General features: G+C 33.3%; 1 non-coding gene across 1 annotated transcript; it reads left to right on the top strand.

The window, feature by feature from the left end:
* Positions 1 to 3,997: 3,997 nt before the first annotated feature.
* Positions 3,998 to 4,104, top strand: LOC128282362 (small nucleolar RNA R71). Its single transcript, XR_008272622.1, has one exon. It is a non-coding gene; the product is annotated as a small nucleolar RNA R71 (small nucleolar RNA).
* Positions 4,105 to 24,213: the final 20,109 nt, after the last annotated feature.

The following is a 24,213-nucleotide window of genomic DNA, read 5'->3' as shown; positions in this document are numbered from 1 at the left end:
AGCCCGTGTTGATCTCGTACTTTAACTCATTTTCTCCGTTTTTGGCCCGTTTCTTGTCCCTTTTTCTCTCCTATGCTCTCATAAGTATAAAACATGAAATTAAAGCATTAAGAGCATCGAATTCACCAATTCTAATGAGAAATCATCCATAAAATGCATTAAACATAGGGTAAAAATATGTATAATTTATGGTTTATCAAATACCCCCACACTTAAGCATTTGCTTGTCCTCAAGCAAAATTCTCAACTTATAATCAAAATAAACCCTTTTCAACTGATAATTTCTATCGATAATATCTCATATTAATCCATAAGTAATCATACATTGAGAATTTAACTAAAAGAACATAAAAGTTTCAATCATTCCAAGTTGAACATTTTATTCCGAAAACATAGGTGGCTTCCCTCATCTAAGTAATTACCTTTAATTCAGAATATCACAGAGTTTTACATCCTAACTAAAAATTCACTCAAATCACTCGAGGTGTTTTAAGGACAATAAAGGAAATACTCAATAGTCAATAATGAAAAGTCATTACCATAGGCTTGCATGAAAATGAAATCTCCACCACTATAATTTAAGATGATATATCAATCAAAAGGTCTTTAGAGGGTTGTAATGAGGCTTGGTTAAGGGGTGTGGTCACAAGCTGAAAGAAATGGTTAGAATCGAGATTGAATTGAAAAATTGTCTAACTAGAAAAAGAGTTAATCTTCACTTGCATACAGCAGAGCTTTTTCTCAGAATATGAAATTACAGATATGTATACATAGTGTTTTTATTTTTTTCTTTTTTTTTTAAGAACAAGTTAAAATAATATAGACTAACTATCGAGATCAAAACATAGCTAGGCAATCCATTCAACTCAAATCTCGACAAAAATAGGGATTAATTTAGGGGATTTCAACAATAATGGGTTAAAGGTTAATATTAAGGGTAATACAAGAAATGGTTTGTTAGGCTCAAGGGGGTTTACTAGGGGTTAATCGTGGAGGTGGGCTTTTTATGGCATGAGTGGGTTAATCCTAAGTACCTTAATCATTTTGACATATCAAATCAAATGGTGTGGTCTCGACATGCATAATCAAGCAAGTTCTAGAATAACAGTTCAATATTGACGCACTCAAAGCAATAATAAAAATGAGCATGAAAGGATGAATAGATGCTCAAAAGGCTAAAAAATCTCAAAAAGATTATGGCTTTTTGATGTTTAGACTCGTGAATTCTAATTCAAAGTAATACCTAGACTTGGGGAAACAACCTATAATTTTAATTTCTTAAAAATCAACTTATCATGCTTGATTCTCTAATGTCTTAAAGTTTAAATAATCAATGCATAAATCCCTATGTTTTAATTCAAGATATATCAATCAAAATCATAAATCAATTAAAATTTATCCTAAATATGATATGAGAGTTTTTTATGAGAATAAGGTGATTATTCAGGGATTTTTCTAATAGTGACATGAATACCCCCCCACACTTAACATGTACATTGCCCTCAATGTACAAAGATAAATATTAGAGTATAAAAATAAGATAGGGGGAGGAGTGAAACTTCCTGTATTAAGAACGGATAATATCCTTGGATTGGTGAGATCGAGTATTGGAGATACTTTGGAAGGCAAGCTAGACTCTAAAGGCAAGCCGTTTTTTTTTTTTAAAAAAAAGGAAAACAAATGAATCTTAAAAACAAATGAATCTTAAAAACTTAATAAATAAAATAAAATAAGATAATTATTCTAATTTTTCAAGTGGTACGACCGTGTTTTTCTATTCCCACGCCTGTGTTCACCTACCAAGTTCACCCACGGTCGTGTTGCACGGCCGTGGGGATTTATCGCATCCCGTGTTTTGGGGAAATCATGTCCTATTTCCACACGACCGTATCGCACGGTCGTGTCTCTTCCCCTGCTTGGCCATGGCTTTAGGCACGCCCGTGTGCCTGGCCGTGTGGGCTGAAAAAAACCTTGCAATTCAAAGATAAATTTAATTATTTAAAGTGTTAGAAATAAGAAATCAAAATATGTTAGTGCTCAGGTTGCCTCCCGAGAAGCGCTTATTTATAGTCTAAGCTCAACTTACCTCTCTAGTGAATGGTCAGGGTGGTTCGAGGAGTTTGTACTCCTCAGTCCTGCTATTAATCTCATCAAAATAAGGTTTTAAACGGGTGTTGTTTACCTTAAAAGTGCCAAACCTAGGATGACTCACCTCCACCGTACCGAATGGAAAAATATTGAGTACCGTAAGAGAGATTTCCTTATTCGGTGTAGTAGTGACAACGTGAAGATCTGCGGCTTCTAGTAAGACTTTATCGCCAACCTTAAGTTGATTTGGAGAGGTATCGAACTCATTCTGGAGTAATTTTGGTTTATCGTGTGTTCTTGGTTTATGTACTCTCCATTCGTCTAGCTCCTCTATCCGTAGCCTTCGTTCTTCATAAGTGTATCTTCTATCATTGCTGGAACATGGCTCGTGAACTTCTTTGAAACTTAATTTTTGCAAAGTAGGCTGTGTCATATTGTTAGTTTTAGTAGACTGGTGTGGACTATTACCTTCACTGTTCGATGTGATGCCAGAATTACGAGCTTGAAGGGTGACCGTTTCGTCTCCTACACGAAGGGTAAGCTCACCTGTGCCCACATCAATAATTGTTTTAGCAGTTGCTAAAAAGGGCCATCCTAGAATTAAAGGTACCTCGTTATCCTCATCCATGTCTAAGACGACAAAGTCTACTGGGTAAATAAATTTATCAATTTTAATGAGAACATCTTCAATAATACCCCTAGGAAATCTAACTGTTTTGTCAGCCAATTGAATGCTCATCCTAGTTTGTTTGGGTTTACCGAGACCTAATCGTTTAAACATTTTATAAGGCATAACATTTATACTTACCCTTAAATCAGCTAAAGCATTATTTACAGATAAACTACCAATTAAGCAAGAAATTTTAAAACTCCCTGGATCTTTCAATTTGTTAGGTAACTCATTCTTTAGAATAGCTGAGCAGACTGCATTGAGTTCCACATGCGATGTAGCGTCTAATTTTCTTTTATTTCTCAGAAGTTCTTTTAAGAATTTTGCTGAGTTGGGCATATGTGAAAGAACTTCAATAAAGGGTAAGTTAATATGTAATTTCTTTAAGAGTTTAACAAACTTACCAAATTGTTCTTCTGTTCTGTCGTTCTTCATTGCATTAGGATATGGCACACGAGGTTTATAATTCGTACTTACCTGTTTAGGATCATCATTGCTTACCTCTTCTCGACCTTTTTTAATCGCGTTGTCTTGCTGTGATTCTCGTTCATCTAGCTTTTCAGTATCCTACACAGTGATAGCATGAAGTTGTTCCCTAGGGTTGGTCTATGTAATGCTAGGTAAAGTACCTTGTGGGCGTTCAGAGATTAGCTTTGCAAGTTTCCCTATTTGAGTTTCGAGACCTTGAATTGATGCTTGCTGGTTCTTAAGTGCTGTCTTGGTATTTTGGAATCGCGTTTTCGACACCGAGATAAATTTTTCCAACATCTCTTCAAGGTTCGATTTCCTTTCCTGTTGGTAGGGTGGTTGCTGAAATCCTTGGGGAGGTGGTGCCCTTTGATTTCATTGATTTCCTTGTCCTCCCCATGAAAAATTTGGATGATTCCTCTAACCTGCATTGTAAGTGTTACTATAAGGATTATTTTGAGTTCGAGGATTATTACCTATATAATTGATTTGCTCATTTTCGATTGTAGGATTGAAGGATTGATATTCTGTATGAACACCTCCTCCACTTGAGTCATATCTTATTACAGGATGTACCTGTGAAGAACTAAGAAAACCATCAATCTTCTTATTGAGAAGTTCTACCTGATTAGAGAGTATGGTGATCGAATCGACGTTATAAATGCTGGCTGTTTTCGTTGGCTTTGTCCTTATGACTTGCCACTGATAGTTATTCAGTGACATCTCCTCTATAAATTCATAGGCATCTTCTAGTGTTTTATTGTTGATGGTAACCTATGGTGAGGGCACCTTCTCAGTAAGTCCTTGTATCTCTCCCATGCATTGTAAAGTGTTTCTAAATCCATCTGCACAAAAGAAGAGATATCATTACATAATTTAGCTATTTTAGCCGGCAGAAAATATTTTAGTAAAAATTTTTCGGTCATTTGTTCCCAAGTAGTAATTGACCCTCGTGGTAATGAGTTCAACCACTGTTTAGATCTGTTCCTTAATGAAAAGGGAAATAATCGAAGACGAATGGCATCACCAGAAACGCCATTGATTTTGAATGTATTGCAAAATTCAAGAAAATTTGTCAAGTGCGTGTTGGGATCCTCATCCTGCAAACCATCAAACTGAACAAACTGCTGTATCATCTGAATTGTGTTAGGTTTTAGTTCGAAATTATTCACAGCAATAGTAGGTTTAACTATACTAGACTCAATTCCTGTTAAAGAAGGTTTAGCATAATCATACATAGTACGTGGAGCAGGATTTTGATTAGCTGCAATTGTAGGAGGCAACTGATCGCCTGGGTTTTCGACCATCTCTTTGAATGGGGGTTGAGTATCGTCTTCTCGCTCATTCTCCGTGTATTGTAAACTACGCCTTATTTCTCTTTGATTTTTGTGAATTGTACGATCGATTTCTTCGTCAAAGAATAATGGTCCTGACGAGTTTCTTCTAGTTATAAACTATAAAAACCTGCCAAGAGAAAGAAATAAATTAATTAGTAATAATAATAATAAATTAAATTAAATTGCAAGAAAAATAAATGGCTAAACTAATAAAAATTTAGTGTTCCTAATATTTTAGTTCCCCAGCAGCGGCGCCAAAAACTTGATCGCGTGATTCGTAACAAGTAATAAATATTTATAATGAAGATCAAACCTAGGCTAACTATTATCACGACGAAAAGGCAAGCGCACCTATCGAACAATAGTATAGTAATGGCAAGACCGGGATATCGTACCCAAGGGAACCAAAAGTACTAGTAATAACTATCTTTTTATTATCTAGCCTATGAATAAACAGGTTTGTTTTAATTAACTAATTATTTAAACTAAGAACGCACAGAGAAAAGAATTGGGGAATTGCTTTTGGGAAAATCGATTGACCTAAGACAATACCTAAAGAAAAATCCACCTAGACTGTACTTGTTATTCTGGCTCCGAATCGGACGATTTATTCATTCAACTTGTTCCGTAAAGATCCCTAATTTATGTTATTATCCCTATTCAAGACTAATAACGTCTAATCCCTAGATTGAATAACCGAGACTTTTCTCTAATTAACACTCTAGGGTTGTATTAACGCAATCTATGGATCCCTTTATTAGGTTTCACTCTAATTCGACAAAATCTTGTCACCCTATTTCTAGGCGCGCAATCAACTCCGCTTAATTATGGAAAATGTACTCTTAGACAGGGTCTATTTCTCCTCTGAATAAGAGCGTGTCTTGAATCAGTATCCTGGGATATCAAAGTAAGAATTAAGAACACATAATTAAGAACAAGTTAAATATTTATCATATGATTCAGAAAATAATAACAAGATTCGTCTTAGGTTTCATTCCCCTTAGGTATTTAGGGGATTTAGTTCATAACTAAATAAGAAAACATCTCAGAAGAATAAAGAATACAAAACATAAAGAAAACCCAAAACTCCTAAAGGGGAATTGAGAAGAGATCTTCAATCTTGATGATGAATCCGGCTTTTGAGATGGATCAATCGGCTTCCTTGGGGTAATTCCTTACCCCTCTTCTCCGTCTCCTTTTTTCTCCTCTTCTAGTGTGTATTTATAGGCTTTGGAATGCCTAGAAGCCTTCAAAAGTGGCCTTTTCCGAATTGGACTTAACTTGGGCTTGGCAGGGACACGCCCGTGTGCGATTACTTCAGGCCGTGATCGAGCCTGTTAGAATGGCACGGGCTTGTGCTGTGCCCGTGTGAGTCGTGCTCCAATTTTGCCAGATTGACACGGCCGTGTGGTCTGCCCGTGTGGGGAGGTCCAGGCCGTGTTGATTTCGTACTTTGGCCCATTTTCTCTGTTTTTGGCCCGTTTCTCGTCCCTTTTGCTCTCCTATGCTCTCATAAGTATAAAACATGAAATTAAAGCATTAGGAGCATCAAATTCACCAATTCTAATGAGAAATGATCCATAAAATGTAGTAAACATGGGGTAAAAATATGTATAATTTATGGTTTATCAGCTATTAGTGTAATAGGCAAATTATCGCCATTCACAGAAACATTTTCTCCACAAAATATAATCCATCCCAGATGCAAATATAGAACTGAATAGATTCAGACATGTTTACGGTATACGTGCATAACATAAAAGATACAAAGCATACATAGCATTTTTCGAGATACTCATAACCTGTTATAAGGTTTACTTATCGTATGACATCTCAAATATATGAACAGTTATCAGAATTTATACTAGTAGATGACTGGATTTCAAATTCTACAGTCTATTTGATCACATACCAACCCCACGGGAGGTCTACGATCATTTAGAACGATGTATATGACCCTAGGAAAAATTTAAAATTTTGGACCCACACACCCGTGTGGTCCATACAACCCAAATTGCCCAGATTGTGTGTCGCACACGGTCCAGCATACAGCCTACCACATGGCCATGTGGCGTTGACAAAGCAATTTTTTGACTTTCGTCGTTCGCTATTTTTCGAATTTTCGTTACACACCAGTTCAATTTGATGCGGAAACCCCCCACAAAATTACCAGAACCTAAATGCATAAATTAAAACATCACATTAGCGATGATAGTGATACGATTTAAAGAACAATTTATCCTAAAAAAAATACCAAACGAACTCACTAGAAAAATCTACACAACCACGTAACCCCCAAATCATTACTAGCTTACCCTTGCACAAGATCAACAACTCCCTAAGCCTTAATCCTCCAATTATGTAACCCCAACACCAAGAGATTAGGAACAAAATCAAGAAAAGTACAAAAGAATTGAAACCCCACTTTGGTATACTCCACAGCAACAAGAACAAAACAACAAAATAGGAGAAAGAAAAATGGTGCAATGTGGAAACAAATTTTAACAAACTACCCCGCTTCTTTAATTTCAAAATAAAATAAAATATGATAATTAAAAATAACCTAAATCAGCCACTACAAAATCCTTCCCCACCTAAACTGTTTCTCAACTATCCCAGTTGACCCCAAGCACTTCAGATATACGGTTCAAGCAAAAATGCCAACAAAACACTATTTATTCACACCCACTAGGGTTCAAACCCAAGAACTCCAAAACACCATCAACACACTAAACTACCGAAACATACACTTAATTATAATAAAATTAACAAATCAAAAATTCAGATTTTTGGGATTATAAAAATGGTAATTCTTAAAAACTCATTTTGTTAATTTAATATATTTTAAAACAAAATTACAATTCCGTTTGATTTTTTCTTCTCAAAAAATCTGAAATCAATAGAAAACATAAATTAAGTTTCTTCTTCTTCTTCTTTTTTTTAAATTTGAAGTATATAAAAAGAAAAGCAATAAAAATCTACCTTGACTATTTTTTTCTATTGATTGGAGTATGTGAATGTGCTTTACGTAAGATCCTTCTGCGGTTTGATTCCTATCAAATTCTATATTTTGAGAAGTCTGAATATCTACCCATCACCAATTTTTCAAACTGTGATTCAAAACAAAGCCAGAATTATTTTTCCTCATTATATAGAAAGAAATAATATAAAATAAAAATATAATGATAATAGTTATAACAAAATCAGTTTATTTTTGGATCCGTTTAACTTAACGGATTTTAAATATCAATTTTCTTTTGCTAGTATTAGTTGCAAATCAGAAAAAAATTATTGTCTAAGTCGAAATTGAGCTGGACCCAAGTTCACCTTTTGGTATTTTAAGATATTAAAAGATTTATATTAATATTTACGATTAAATTTAAATAAATAATATATTTATTATTAAATCAATAGTTTAAATTAAAAAAAGTCAATTTTATATAATATCGCTCTTTTCGACTGATATACTTTGTAAGCTTAAACAATTAACTTTAGATTTTATTTTAATGTAAATTCCTATTAGTATAGGTTGCACTAGTGCATATTAATCAATTTCGCTCATAAAATACTATGTAAGGTCAATACAAAAAAATTAATTTAAAATTTAAAATTAATTTTCTTATTTATTTTAGATTTGTTGAATAATATATTGTTATATATATACTTATCTTATTTATTGTATATTTGTTGAATAGTGGATTGTTGTATGCTTAGTATAGGTTGATCTTATTGTTAAATGTATGAAATAAAATTTTTTACTTGTTTATTTTAGATTTGTTTTTGATGAATTGTATTTGTGAAGTTCTTTTAAGAGTATTTTATATAATTGGGTAATATCTCAAATTCAAAAATATTTTTATTAAGATCCCATTTTAGACAATTTTTCAAAAAGTTTCATTAGTATAAAAACAATACAATACAATACAACACAAATACAAATATATATTTAATAAATTATAATGTAAAATTCAATCAATATAATACATTGTTGCGAAATGGCCATCAATGCATTGGCGAACCCAGTTCCTACACAACTGGGAGTTCACCATATCTGCGAGCCCACCATATCTGCAAGTTCATCAACAATTTGAACTGCGAGCTCTAAAAAACTATGTGCTTTACAAAACTACGAGCTCAACAAAAACAAACGCGAGCTCATCAAGCTTGAGAGCTCACCTGCGAGCTCTTCACCTTGCAAGTTGCCAACTTGCACTAAAACAACAATAATTTTTTATAAGATATTTTTGGCTATTTATTAGACTGAAATTAGCCAATGAAGAAGCAAGTTGAATTAATCAAGTTCCAAAATTTGTCAAGTTGTAATATTTTATTATTATTTTCATCTTATTTAAGCATAAATGTTTGTCAAAACCTCTTTTTAAAAGGCGAAGGGTATTTTGAAAACGGGAGTCGCCACTAACCTTTTAAAGTGTGATTGGATCACCTTATAAAATATTTTGGTCTACGAAATTATGAGAAAACGGGCTTGGGAGTCGGTTACGTACAAGGAAGGGTTAGCACCCTCGCAACGCCCAAAATTGGTACCAAATTGAATAGTTTTGTCTTAATGTCAAAAGTTTGAAAGAATTTAGAAATATGATCTCTTTTAAAACCGTAATAATTTGAGTTTAAAATCAAGATCCTTTCACTTCAAAGAATATAAACATCACATCCAGCATGTTTGGAAACGATACTCTTAAACTTTCGTAACTGAAATCATCTTGAGATTTTCAAAAATTATTTAGAAGGATATTTTAGGCATTTAGACAAACGGGAAATCGCAACCCAGCATGCTAGGGCACTATTTCCCGAATTCCCTAGTACCAAAAACATTGCCTTATTTTTTAATTCCTTTTGATCGAATGAAATAATTTTTAAAGCAATGATATATTTAACATATTACAAAAGATTAATATTAAATAAACTAAGCTATATGATATACGCTTCAACATTTCACGCAAATGTAGTATAGAGAAAAAATAAATAATGACGTAAATCACACAATATACATTATCATTTTACGCATATGTAATTGTAAATAACATACACATTCATGCATTATCATTCCATGCAAAATACAACGTAGCGAATAATGAATAGAACAATACCAGTTATATAATATATGTGCAATAACATTTCATGCAAACACAACTTGGAATAATGCCATAAATAATCAATTTTCATGCAAATGTGTAAAAACAATAAATAATAACAAATAATTTATGAGATAAGATTATTATATTAAAATGATAAATACATAAAGGATACTAAAATAAACAAACAAATTATATATTGAAGGATAAAATCTAAATTCAATTCAAAAAAGAATAAATGAAGTAAAAAAATTAACGATATATAAATAATAATAAAAAATAATTTAAGAAACAATGGTCAATATATAAATTTAATAACTTAAATACTCAATATATATTTATAAAATATTAATATGTTAAATAGGAACAAAATTTCATGTTAAAATTTTAGAATATTACATACTAAACTTTAGATAATGATATATAAAATGTAATTTTCAATAATAATTTAAAAATGTTAATTATACATAATAAATAGTTAATAATAAAATAATATAATAATATATAATAATTTACATATATAAATATAGTAAAATAAATAATATATAAAGTAAAATGTATATATAATAAAATTTATAAGAAACATATATAATAATATAAAATAATATAAATTATTTTTATATATAACTAATGTTTATAAAATAAATAATACATATAGTATTTTAAAATAAATTAAATATATATAAAAAGACTAAAATCAAATTTTATTAAAAATTAGGGCTAATTACAAATAAATAAAAAATTTTGGGCCTAATTGAAATACACATTAAAATCGAGGACTCATCGGGCAATTAGCCCTAATCCCTAAAAATGACGTCGTTCTCCAGAATAGATTTTAATGGCCATCGGGACTAAATTGAATTAAATATAAAAGGTTAGGGCTAATTTAAAATAAAAATAAAATGAAATCATAAATTTAAAAAAAACAGAAGGATCGATTGGGTAATTTGCCCATTTATCAAAAACACGCAGATCCTCCCCAGGTCATCGGGTCAATGCGCGGATCCTCTATTGAAATGGTGTTGTTTTAGTGCTTATTGAACTAAGCCAAAACGACACCGTTTTTGTAATGCTATATATGTCAAAACTTAACCCAAAATTCATTTTGTAATCAGTTTTTTAAAAAAAACTTTGAAATCTTCTGAGAGAGGAGAAAAGGGGAGCCCTCCGGCCTCGGCCTCCGGCCTTCGGCCATTGCAAGCGCCCACGCTCTGTACGCGCCGCCGTATATGGCGGTTGGAAGGCTAAAAGCCTTCGTTCCTCTCGGTGAATCGCAGGTAATCCCTTCTCCCTTTTAATCTTAACCATTTTTTTTAAATCATTTATATGCGTTGAACAGAGAAGGAAAAAAAATAACAAAATCACCTTTTTTAAGTAAACAACTGCTTCTTATTTCTTTCTTCTGTGTATATATGTGTGTATATTTTTTGTACCTGTAAAAATCAGTCCTTGTTACAGTAAAATGATTCGGCTTTTATAGCCTCTATTTACAAGTTTGGTTTATTCCCTATTCGATTTATTGCCTTGTTTGTTGTGTTCTTTTTTCTCTTTTTGCAGGTGACGACGAGGAGACTAGCGATGATCGGGCAGTAATAATGGCACACTGGTGTTGATTCGCGCGCCGATCACGGAGTGATACGGGGCCTGGAATCATGGCACTGATGGAGGCGTCGATTGGAGAGTGACGGTTGGAGTGCTTGCGGTGCCTAGGGTTTCTGAAACCTTAGGCCTTCTATCTCCCATTAACAGATTGGGCCACTTGGGCCCTGTGTATTTTGGGCAGCATTTGGTCTATAATACGGGCTTGGGTGTAATTGGGCACTAGGTAGTTTTAGGTATCTGGGCTAAGGGTTTTAGGCCTTTGGGTGCAACCGGGTATAGGGCTAATCGGGTCTTGGGCTATAAATGTAACTGGGTTTTGTAAATGGACTGTAAATGGACTTTATTATTTAATAATTTTTTTTTGTTTTGTTTTTTTTACTTATTATTTATTTATTTATGGGCCGGCAAATTTGGGCTACTACAATGTTTATGTAAATTGATATGTTGGAATGAAAAATTAGAACTTTATAATCCAAGTACTTCTATGTTCTGATCTATTGCTTTCTGTTTCAATCTTTCCTTCATCAAACATCCAATAATTGGTATCAAGAGCCACTTATCTTTGAAGGCCTGTTTTTCATAAAAATGTCTTCAACAAACTTTACACCACCACCACCACCCGTTATTTTAATAGGAGAAAACTACCATATCTGGGTAGTAAAAATGAAAACCTATCTTCAAGCCTTTGATCTTTGGGAGGTTGTAAATGCTAAAATAAGACCACCAGTGTTGAGTCCAAATCCCACACTTGCTCAATTGAAACAACACAGTGAGGAATATGCCAGAAAAACACAAGGTGATGCCTTGCCTACAAAATGGTGTTTTAGACATGATTTTTACAAGAATCATGGCCAGTGAAACTCCCAAGCAAGCTTGGGATAAGCTCAATGAGGAGTTCCAAGGATCATAGAAGACAAGGCAGCAGCAGATGATCAATCTCAGACGAGATTTTGCAAACCTCAAGATGAAGGAAGTTGAGACTGTAAAGCAATATTCAAATCGAATCATGATAGTGGTGAACCATATAAGATTGCTAGGTAACCAATTTACAGCTAGTCAAGTAGTTGAGAAGGTGATTACTACACTTCTTGAGAGATACGAATCAAAGATATCCTCACTGAAATATTCAAGGGATATATTAACCATCTCACTCTCTGAACTAATCAATGTTTTGTACGCTCAGGAACAAAAAAGGGCAAGCAGAGAAGAGAAGTACATTGAAGGACTCTTTCAAGCTAGAAACAGAGAAGGCTCAAGCTCCTCAAACAATGAAGAAAAGAAGGACTGGACAGAGAAGAAAGAGGATAGTTGGAGAGATGGTGGCAAGTAGAAAAATCCACCATGTTCTCACTGCAAAAAGACCAATCACTTAGAGAGGTATTGTTAGTTCAAGCTAGATATTCAATGTAGAAGCTGCAAACAATTTGGTCATATGGAGAGGGTGTGCAAGAATAATGGGCATGCACAACAACAAAAAGTTCAGGCATAGATAGTAGAAGCAAATCAAGAAGAAGAACTAATGTTCACTGCCTCCTACGAAGCCAAATTCGTTACCCCTTGCGAAGTCTTGTTCACCACACCATGGGACACCATGTGAACCCTCCAACAAAGTAAAAAACCATATAACTTCAGATGAAAACATCTTCAAGCGGATTGACAAAAGTTGCACTTCAAAAGTTAGAGTTGGAAATGGCTAGTACATAAAAGCTGTAGGAAAATGAGATGTGCTAATTAGAACTCCTACAAGTACTAAAGTCATTATAGATGCGATTTTAGCTCCTGAGATAGATCATAATCTCCTTAGCATTGGTCCATTGATTGAGAAGAAATATAGTGTTGTTTTCAAAGATAAATTTGCACTATATTTGATTCATTAGGACAGGAAGTTGTGACTGTCTCAATGAATAATAGAAGCTCTATGCTAAATTGGAATTTTATGGTCTTGAGAACTTATATTAATTTAGTAGATAAATCATATAGTTGGCACAAAAGACAGGGACATGTGAACAATAAGTTCCTTAGTCAAGTGTGCAAACCAAAAACAACTGTGAAGATAACTAAAGTTGAAGATAAAGATGAAGATGAATGCTTTGATGATCTTCCTGTTAAAGGTCCTAGGTCTGTTGTTGAAACTTACCACAGATGTGACTTAGCAGTATGGAAGCCTACAATTTTTGAATAAGTAGCACAAGAAAACAACATTGGTGCTTGCTGCAAAATGGTCAAGAAACAGCATTGCAAGTTGGCCAATCATATAGTAGCATGCAGTAGGATAAAGTGTGAGCCTATGAGCTCACCAAAATTCAAGTTGCAAACTCAACAAAAGTGTGAGCTCACAGATGTGCGAGCTATGAAAAGTGCTAGCTACAAGCTGAATGAAATGTGTGCTACAAAAGTGTGAGGTCATAAAAATGAGAGCTCATCGAAACACAAGCTGGAAAGTAGGTAAAGATGCAAACTTGTTGATACTCTAACAAAACCCTTGGGAAGATGAAGTTTGGAAAACTACATTATAATACTAGGTTTTGCAACATGGAGGCCAATGAGGAGTGTTGCAAAGTGGCCACTGGAAACACAAAAATATATAGACTTTTTCAGCACCTTTTAAACTTTAATTCATGCAGTTTCGTAGTATTTTTTTTGTCAAAATTCATACTTTAATTATAAAATAATTAATTTTCACTTAAATTATTAACATGTTGAATTTTTATTATTTTTATAATATATTTTCACAAATCTAGTTTATTTTTGACAATTTTATATAAAATGTGAAAATTGGCTTGGTAGTCACCTTAAAAGGCTTGAACCGTTGAGGTAATTTTTCGCATCAAGTGAATCAAGAGCAGGGCTAATTATGTTTTCAGCCAAGGACGACCCAATAATAATTATTATATATACTTTATACTTAATTTTTATCCAACATTAATTGGGTTAAAAATTAATATAAAGTTTGATGAAGAAAGTGGTCAAATTGTGCTAAATAAAATAGGACTAATCCAACAAGAATGGGGTAGCCCATACTGTACATATAGCTAACCCAATAAGTTGATTTTAGCTAATTTTCACACTCGAAAAACATCCCTTGAACTTCTCCTAAATGGCATTCAACCCCTCCACTTTTCATGCTTTTTACTTTTTACCCCAAGCTAAAAATAGCAAGTTTGAATCACTCAAACTTGCTTAATGCATGGTCGAACAAGAGAGAGGGAGTGGCTGATAATTATTTTCTATTTTTAGCAGTCATTCCCACCTATAAATACCCCTCTTCCCTTCCTTATTTCACACAACTCACATCCACACACATTCTTCACCCTTTTTCTCTTCCATTTACTTTCTTGTTTTCTCATTTTCTTGTCATTTTCCTTTGTCGATTTACCCTCTTGAAAGAGAGCTTGCATCCCCCTTGAAGTAGCAACATTCAAGTGTTTTTGAAGACCTTGAATCCATAGAACGACCAAAGAAGAAGAGGAGCACACTAGTATGGCTTCGTAGAAACACTGGGATTTGTTTCCTAGTTCCCTTCTCTTTAATTTTTCTCGTTTGTGTTGTGATTATGACCATGAATATTTTTTGTTTTGTTGTTGTTGATTTAATTAAAATGGCTTAGATTTAATTTGTGTTAGATTGATTGCATTTTGTTCGCTTAAATTACTAAGATCTTGTTTGTGTTGTTATTAGGCTTTGGTAAGTTGTTCAATTAAACAAAATCATGCCTATGTTATACTTGCATTATAATTGTAAGGTAACGAATGAATTAACTATTAATCAGATTTAAATTATAATTAATTGACACAGTATTTAATTGGTGCCTGTTTAATCTTCTAAGGTAGTTGAATGTTAAGTTAGTGACGGTATTAAATGATACATTAGCCTTGATAACTTGCAAGATTATTGTGATTAAATTGTTTCAATGTAGGAATATGTTGTTACTTCATTTAATCTTATACTTGCTTATGAAAATTGATTAATTGTTTGAATTGACATTGAAATATGTTCAAGAGATTAATCGATTTAGTAAGTATGTATGTGCATTAGTTAACAAAATACCAAGTTGTCGTGAAATTATTCCTAACAACATGAACATGGGTTTGCTAATTCTAAGTTAAGGAATGTAATTTATCTAACACATTTATGTCATATTGATTAAACTCATTTTCAGAAACTGTGCATTGAAACATTTTTACTTTTTATTTTTCTTAATTAATTCACTTAGTTAATTTTTAGTTTTATAAACACTTTTTCAAATCAATATATTTTTCTTTCACCAAATAGTTTAAAGTTGCATTTCATAAATATTCTCTTTCATAGTCCTTGTGGGTACGATAACTCAACATTTACTTGTCACTTTATTCCTTGCTAGCGATTGTGTACACTTGCACATATCCGCCATTACAAGTTTTTGGCATCGTTACCAGGACTATTTTAAAAGACATTATTTGTGAAATTGTTAATTTTGCATTTTGGTTTATTTTTCACTTTAATTTTAATTTAATCATATTTATTGTAATTGTTTCAGGTGTGTATGAGTATTGACCGAATTATCGACCTACCCCTTTTAGATCCTGAAATTGAAAGGACTTTTTGACAAAGCAGAAGACAAGCAACTCAAAGAAGGACAGAAGAAATGAACCTTGAGAACCAAAATCAAGGAAACGAAGCAAATCATGCTCAAAATCCTGTCCTTACTACTGATGATAGGGATAGAGCTCTAAGACAGTATGTCGTGCTAGAACAATGGAAATACGCAAGTGTACACAACCGCAACAAGTAATAAAGTGACAAGTAAATGTCGAGTTATCGTACCCACAGGGACTATGAAAATAATTATTTATGAATGCAATTAAAAACACTTTAGTGAAGAAAAATATTTTGATTTGAGGAGGTGATTAAAAACTAGGATTTTAACTAAGTAAAAAAAAATAAAAATAAAAGCTCCAATGCACGATTTCAAAAGATGATTTTAATCAAGATGACATAATTGTACTAGATTAATTACATTTCTTAATTTAGAATTATTAAACTCATGTGCATGTAGTTACGAATAAATTCACGGAAACTTTGTAATTTGCTAAATTATGAGCATACTTACATACCAAAATCCATTTATCACTTGACTACATCTCTATGTTAATTCAACCGATTAAATAAATTTTAATAAGCAAATGTGTTAATGCACATACATACTTATGAAATTAAAATAATCTCTTGTACATATCTCTATGTCAATTCAAACAATTAATTCAATCTCATAAGCACATAAAAGATTACGTGATGTAACAATGTATTTCTACTTTGAAACAGTTTAATGTAACAACCCATTTTTCAGTGAAATCAGAACAGTGGTTTCGGGACCACAAATCGACCCAAAAATAATTTTTTTATTTTATTAAATGGTCCGTTTTATGATAGACATGTCGTGTGAAAATTTTGATACAAAAATTTTATCCATTAAGTGTTTAATTACGAGAATGGCCAAATCGCATAAAATGCAAAAGTTGAATTCTAGTAGCTATAAGGATTAAATAGCTATGGAATTCAAAACTAGAGGTACTTATATGGAATTATACCGTTAAAGAAAAGTATGTAGATTTTTGGTGACTCATCCATGGAAATTTAGAAAAAAGGCAAGGACTAAATTGGAATTTGAATAATAAGTAATTAATTAAAAGATAAAAAGAAAATATCATCTTAATTTCTCATCTTCTTCAACCTAAAATACATGGAAACCCTAGGAGAGAGAGAAGAAACTTTCATGGCCTAATTGGGTAAGTTCCCTTGTCCCGTTTTTAGTAATTTTGATATTTTTGAAACCAGTATAACTTAAAACTATCTATTTGGGGGATTAATTTGAAAAGTTATCAAAGTATGAAAAATGGGTCATGGACGTATATGCTGAAAATTAGAAATTTATGGTGAAAAATGAAAGGTTGTTGATAGATAAGCAACTTTTACAAAGTGATTTTTGATGAAAACATGATTTAAAGACTAAAATGTAAACTTGTGAAATTGAAGAAAAAAATTCTAAATTTTTATGAATACATGTGCTGTAAATTTTGTAATGGGATTTTGTTTAGGCTTGTAATAGAAAGTAAATTGCACTAGTTTCATTTTTCGAGCCTAGGGACGGAATTGGAATTTATGGAAAAGCTAGGGGCAAAATGGTAATTTTGCCTAGGATGTAAATTGAGTCCAAATAAATATGAAATATGTGAAATTGATGATTAAAGCTATTTATATAGATCCAGACAACACAAATTCGAGGTTAGACCCAAAAAAAGAAAAGGTTTCAGATTAGTAGATTTTATACGCGAACAAGTGTCAAGGTAAGTTCGTGTAACATAATCAGGCATGTAAATATGTTTAATTAAATGTTGTGTTGCATGGAATGTGACTTATATTTATGTACATTACTTGAATGCTATAATGAGAAATTTAATACATGCTTGATATGGTGAAAAAGGGTTAACTCCCGATTGAATATTGAATTTCGATGGATATATGCGTTTTCCCGAAACGAATAAGGTCCTGTATTTGTTGCGGACGGGATTTAGCTCGGACGAGTTGTAACGCCCCCTACCCGTGTCTAATGCTGGGACAGGATATGAGGCATTACCGGACTTAAACACAAATAATCATGCAAACCGGGCCATAAAATTTCGTTCAAATTTAAAACTTTTAAATTTTTATCTTAAAGTCCCTTATTTGGGCCTACGAGGCCTTAAGCGTGCTATGAAAGTGATTAGGGACTAAATCGGGAACTTTGGAAGGTTTGGGAGAATTTATGAATTTTTTCCATGAAGCGGAGCCACACGCCCGTGTGGACACAGGGACACACTCGTGTGTCTTCAAGACGCCCATGTCCTTAGGCCGTGTAACTCTCTGACTATGACGTCATCACGCAAAATGAACCACACGGCCAAGCCACATGCCCATGTGCTAGGCCGTGCCCTTCACACGGCTAAGACACATGGCCGTGTCTCTGCTCATGTGACTAACACTTAGGCTATTTTCCAAGCCTTTGTGTTACCCTTAATTTCCACAATTTATTACATATATTAAGGACAGATATCATGGCATCATTTTAATGATTTAACCTCCTTCATTAAGATATATTCTTAACATTAACATGTCATTATTCACGTATTTCACATGCTCGTGCAATATTAAGTCAAGATGCAAACATCCATGACCATTAACCTTACTATTGCACCACCTTTACTAATAATCTAGAATTATTCACTTATCACTTGTGTCATTAGACCTTGAGCATTCAAGTTCAATCAACATCATCATCACTTTTTTTCTATATCATGCATTTTCTCATAGCAATGATCGGTTTGATTGGTCATAAAGCATTCATTATACACACATTTTATACACCAACATGCATTTTCAACAAGCATATCCACATCACAAACATTAGGGCTTAACATGGATAAATAAGCTTACAAGCCATAATCATTATAAGCCACATCTCATGGCTATATACAATGAATCATTATAAGCCAATACATTTGGCTACTGATAACAACATCTATCATAAAACTAAGTCCCTATACATGCCACTCACTTGGAATTGCTAGCATAAATATATTAATATTCCAACGAAGATGTCTCGATAGTGTGATGCTGCCTTCGATGATCTCCAACCCTGAGTCGACCTGAAAATGCTAAGGAAATGGAAAGGAGGGAGTAAGCTTTACGCTTAGTAAGCTCGCATGAAAAATAATAAGCAATGTGATAACATGCTATTTTTAAAATTCTTTCTATTTATTCAAAGTCCAGTCAAGTTGTTTTCCTAAGTCACAGTAACTAAATTATTCGTATTCAGAGCTACGGGACTTCAAATTGAGAACTATTAGTTTTTCCTGAAACTAGACTCGCATATCTTCTTACCATAATTTTTTAGAATTTTTAGTCCTGCCAATAAGTACATTTTATTCTTTAAATTTACCCATATTTTTCTGTCTGGCAGTTCCGACCTCTCTTCACTATAAATTGATCATCTCATACTACGGGACTCAGATGATGCTTCCATCTATTTCTCTTAAAAATAGACTCATTAAAGATTTTAAGAATATGAATTATAACCCATAATCAATTTTTACAATTTTTAATGATTTTCCAAAATTAAGACAGGGGAGTCCGAGATCACTTTGACCCTATTTCACAAAAATTAAAATATCTCCTCATATGATATTCCTTTTGCTTACACCATTTCCTTTATCTGAAACTAGACTCAATAAGATTTAATTTCATATTTTACTCAGCTTCTAACTCAATTTCCACTACCTTTGGTGGATTTTCAAAGTCGAACCACTGGTATTGTACTAATCTGTCTTAGTGCAACATGATGATAACCGTCACAAATTTGTCATAGAAATTATTCTCATAAATATCACTCATTCATTTGCACTCTTATCACAAGTCCATTTCATTTCACATGGCAAACACATGCTCATGGGTTTGATGCGTACACTGCTATCTCTTAGCACAACCACTCATCTAAACATGACAATCATATACATCATACTAGTATCATCTAAACATAGATGAGTTTATCATTTTAAGTATTTCCATTCCATTTCTCATATTAATTTCAATTGAATTCCTCAGAATCTCGATGGATATCACATTTATCATCAAGTCATGCAAGCAATCATTTCAAGTATGCACTCTTGCGAACCTCACTCATTACTGCGGGATTACCAGTCCAGGCTAAATCCCCCATATCATAACTCACAGAGTGTTGTCGGGATTACCAATCCAAGTTAAATCCCTTACAATGACATACACTCTCATAAGTTCAGATCTGAATTACCTGTCCAGGCTAAATTCAGTCTTTAATCGGATTACCCGTCCGGGCTAAATCTTTAATGTAGCCTTATTCTTCAGGAGGCTCGATCACTTGAGGAACATCCGTTCGGGCTAGATCCTTTCTATATTGAGATCAACGGATTACCTGTCTGGGCTAAATCATTTTCTGCAACACATGAAGGATCTCATGTCATGTAAACAATGATTTATCCGTTAGATATCCCTTTTTATTCAACCAGGATTTTCTCTTTTCATCATGTATATCAATATGCATAGATGATCATGCAATGTACATTCAATTCAACACATTTTCCATGTTTATTTAGGCATTAGCCCATACAACCAAAAATAACATATCACCTAGTTTTCATACAAATTTATTCATTCCATTTAAAATGTCAATTTCCATCAAATGTCCATTAACATCAAATTCAATACAATCATAGAAAGATATATTTCATGTATAACAATAACAACATGAATAATATGCTTATTAAATCACACGAACTTACCTCGAATACGGAAACGACAAAATTACCATTTTAGTCCAAAACTTGTATTTTCTCTATTTAAGCCCGAATCTCGATTTCATTGATCTATCATTTCAAACATAGCCTATTTAGGACTCACATTATTCAAGTTGACTCAAAATCATATTTTTGAAAATTACATTTTTGCCCCTAAACTTTGTCAAAATTACACTTTTTCCCCTAGGCTCATAAAATAATTTTTATTCAATTTTCCCATTCTATAAGCCTAGCCGAATGATTTTCATAACTATAGAAAACTACAATTCTCATCAGAACACCTTTTTATACCATTTTTACAACTTTTACAAAACGATCCTTTCGAACGTTTTCGTCGAAAATTGCTTAGTAAAAATCATTTATTTAACACCCAAAACTCATTTTCTACCATTAGACATCAAAATACATGCATGTAACACATGGATAAATTTTTAAACATGAACCCTAGCTCAAATTAATGGTAGAAATAGATAGATCTTGTTACGGGGATTGCAAAAATGTAAAAATCATTAAAAACAGGGCTAGAACAGACTTACAATCAAGCTTGGAAGCTTGAAAAACCCTATCCATGGTTTTTCCATGCAAGTCTCAGCCAAGAGGTTGAAGATGGACAAAATTTGGCTTTTAGTTTTGTTTTTAATTCATTTTAATAACTAAATGACCAAAATGCCCTTAATGAAAAACTTTGAAAACATGCCTAACCATGTCCATTTTTGTCCACCAACTTAACCAATGGCATAATTACCATATAAGGACCTCCAATTTAAAATTTCATAACAATTGGACACCTTTAGCATGTAGAACTCAACTTTTGCACTTTTTATGATTTAGTCCTTTTGACTAAATTGAGTGCCCAAACGTCAAAATTTTCAAACGAAATTTTAACGAAATCATCCAGTGAAATTTTATACCATAAAAATATAATAAAAATAAAATTTCTTACGTCAATTTTGTGGTCCCGAATCCACTGTTCCGACTAGGCCCTAAATCGGGATGTTACACGAGTAATCCTATTCACCTTGTTATAGAAAGGATTTAGCCCAGACAGGTAATCTGGATATAATACCTCTCGAGTATACATTATGATTAGGGTTTAGTCTGGACTGGTAATCTTAATGGGTACCCTTGAATAAGAAATTGACTAATTATTGAATCATACACCTTGAGTGTACTACTTGAGCATCCATCGGAATTTCAATGATTCAATGGACATAAAAATCTTGACATGGCATGAGAATTATGAGATGAAATGATAATGACTTGAAATAATATTGCATGATGAGTTCATCTATGTTTACTTAATTGATAAGAAGATTTTGGTGACTAATATGTTTAATTGAATGTATGAGTTTAGGCAATTTAGCCAAATGGATGGAAAACATGATATTGTATGCTTAGATTTAATAAATGGGATTGGTAAGTTTAGTTTTTGTTATATGAACTTACTAAGCATGTAATGCTTACTCTGTTTTATTTTTTCCATGTTTTATTGTGCTCGGAAGCTCGCAAAGGTTGGAGATCATTGGAGCATTGTCACACTATCATCTAGCTTATTTTAGGTATAATTAGTAAAATCATTTTGGTATAATGGCATGTATAGGACAACTTAACCATTAATGGCTTGTTAATGATACTTGTAATCTAGCCATTGGAATGGCTAGTAATGGTTGTTTTGATATACTTGTAATGTCATGTTATGGTAGTTAAATATATGTTAAGTAGTTGATCAAATCATGTCTAATATATTGATTGAATCAAGGTAAGATTGTGAGCATGTATGCATGTATTGGTATGCCATGATGAATGATGGAAATTGCTTAACGTGAATGCTTAGAAATGGTTGGAATGTGTTTGGTATGTTTTAGTGTAGGAAATGGTAAATTTGGTGACAAATGAAGCTAGGAAATGGCTTTATTTTGTCCACACGGGCGTGTGTCTAGACCGTGTATGACACACGGCCTTGTAACATGGGCGTGTGGTTAGGCTGTGAGTCTCCTGCACCTTAATTTTGAGTAACAGAATTCTCAGAATTGAGCACACGAGCAGAGACACGGGCGTGTGTCTCATTCGTGTGCGCTACACGACCTAGAACACAGGCATGTGTCTTGGCTTTGTGACACATGCACCTAATTTTGAAAAGAATTAATTGACCACATGGCCTAGCACACAGGCGTGTGGCATGGCCATGTGCACAGAGAAGAGCAAAGTCCTCAGAAAAGAGTCAGAGAGTTACACAGGGTCGAACACAGCCTGTAGCACGGGCATGTCCCTTGGGCCATATGGGCGTGTAAGCCCTGCAACTTGGAAAATTTTTGTAATTTCGCGAAAAATTCTATGAGTTCTCGATTAAGTCTCGACTCGATTCTAATACTTCTACTGGGCCTTGAGGGTCCAATTAAGGGACGTTTTGAATGATCTCGATTAATATATAGTAATTTACATAAATTTTTTGAAAATTGTTTTGAAAGTTTCGGTAATGCTTTGAAACCCTGTTTTAACGACGGATGTAGGTTAGAGGTGTTACATTTAATCACAATAATCTTGCAAGTTATGCAAAGCTAATGTATCGTTAGATACCGTTGCTAATTTAATCCGCAGCCACCTTAGATGATCAAACATGTTATTTTTAGGTAGAGGCAAATCTTAGAAGGCATGAATAGTGGAGGGGTTTGAATGCAAATTGAAGGAGTCCTCAAGGGAAATTTTTTAATCCAAATAATCAACCAAACAAGCTGATTGGGTCAGCATGTGGGACGGTTTTGGGGTGTCCAATGCTCGGTTGGATCAATTTTCTTCGTTCAGCTCAATTGGGCCCCTTTTATAATTAATTAACAATAATTTATTTAACCCAAACTAAATTGGATTAAAATTAAAATTAATTATATTATGAATTAATACGCATAATTTGGACCATCTTAGGCTGAAAAATATATTCGCCTTGATGCTTCAAAATTGCTTCTCAGTTTTGTGCTTCTAGTAGTGTCTGTAGAGCTGTTTTTGGCCCTTTGTACGAATCTGTCGAAAATGATCAAAGTTACTCAAAATTTATTATAAAATTAAGTAAAATTCGAAAATGATCAAAGTTACTCAAAATTTATTATAAAATTAAGTAAAATTCAACATGTTAATAATTTAATTATAATTTAATTATTTTATAATAATTATAAAGTTTCAACAAGAATTATACTGAAACTGCATGAATTTGAGTGAAAAAGGGCATCAAAAAGTGTGTATATTTTCGTGTTTTCATGTGCCAGTGTGTCATGAACTTAATTTCGGTATTAGGAGACCCAAAATCGAGCTAAAACCAGTCATGTTCCAGATATTTCAAACAGTGGTCCAATTCAGTGGAATGCCAACTGAGGATCCTTACCTTCAGATCAGATTGTTTATGGAGGTGAGTGACTCTTTCAAGTTAGTCGTAGTACCCGAAGAAGCACTAAGGTTAAAGCTGTTCCCATATTCACCAAGGGACAGAGCTTAAGCTTGTTTGAACTCATTCCCACCAAATTCCATTACCATATGGCTAGAGTTAGTAGAACAATTCCTTATGAAGTACTTCCCACCATAATGATTCCTTATGAAGTACTTCCCACCAAGCAAGAATGCTA

This window comes from Gossypium arboreum, chromosome 1 (assembly GCF_025698485.1).
Source record: "Gossypium arboreum isolate Shixiya-1 chromosome 1, ASM2569848v2, whole genome shotgun sequence".
NCBI lineage: Eukaryota > Viridiplantae > Streptophyta > Magnoliopsida > Malvales > Malvaceae > Gossypium > Gossypium arboreum.
Note: the sequence above shows the minus strand (reverse complement) of the source record. Positions and strands in the feature narration are given on the sequence as shown.